Source organism: Condylura cristata, unplaced genomic scaffold (assembly GCF_000260355.1).
Source record: "Condylura cristata isolate star-nosed mole 26May11 unplaced genomic scaffold, ConCri1.0 scaffold00054, whole genome shotgun sequence".
Classification (NCBI taxonomy): Eukaryota; Metazoa; Chordata; class Mammalia; order Eulipotyphla; family Talpidae; genus Condylura; species Condylura cristata.
This window is the reverse complement of record NW_004567155.1, coordinates 1,513,826-1,514,650: the sequence shown is the minus strand read 5'-3', so window position 1 is coordinate 1,514,650 and position 825 is coordinate 1,513,826. Positions and strand designations below refer to the sequence as shown.

The 825-nt window shown below is 64.2% G+C and overlaps 1 protein-coding gene across 1 annotated transcript in view; it reads left to right on the top strand.

Moving 5' to 3' along the window:
- EPS8L2 (EPS8-like 2) overlaps positions 1–825 on the top strand; it is a 26,154-nt gene that overhangs the window by 16,176 nt on the left and 9,153 nt on the right. The window lies entirely within an intron of this gene.

Genomic DNA, 825 nt, shown 5'->3' with positions numbered 1-825 from the left:
GGGGGGCTGAGGTCCCCAGAGACAGTGGGGAGCAGGGCCGCGGAGCCCTGAGACACACTGCTGAGGGCCGCGGGGCGCGGGGGCCCACTGCGCCCTCCTGGCCGGGGTGGACTCTGGTGGGTGCTGGAGCAGCTCACAGTGCCCCGTCTGCCCTGCGCCCGGGAGCCCCGACGCCGTCTGCTTTTAACCTTAAATTTCCTTACAAATTTTTTTTTTTTTAAGATTTATTTATTTGTGCATACAGAACTGGGGTGCAGGTCAGAGGCTCAGGGGCAGCGAGAGGCTTCACCAGAGACAGAGTGGGGAGCAGAACAGGCAGATCGACGAAGTCCACTGCTGAGGGGAGCAGCGGGCGGTCAGGAGAGGGCTGCCACGCCCTGTGGTCACCTCCGGGGCAGGCGGGGATCGAACTCATGCGGAAGCGGCTGTAGCTTGCCAGTGCTGTGCTGTAACCTGCTGCGCCACCAGGGAGGGCCCGATTTCCTTACAAATTTTAAGGTTTGGTTTTGTCTTGATTCTACTTATTTCTCTGAAGATTTACTTATCTGTCACACGAGTGCTGGGGTACAGTTCAGACGCGGGGGTGAAGGACGCCCCAGAGACAGAGTGGACAGAACAGGCGTCCCCGGAGACACGCTGCGGGGGCCACGGCGACAGGCGGGTCGGCGGCACCCTGGGGCCCTCCCTGGCCCTGGCCTCCGGCCTCTGCCCCACTGACCCTACGCCCCGGGCCGGCGCGGCCGTGTGGGTTTAGGGCGCACCCCCAGGCCCGCGCCAGTCCGTCCTGCCGCCCAGCCCCGTGGCCCCTTGGTGTCGCCGCAGAGG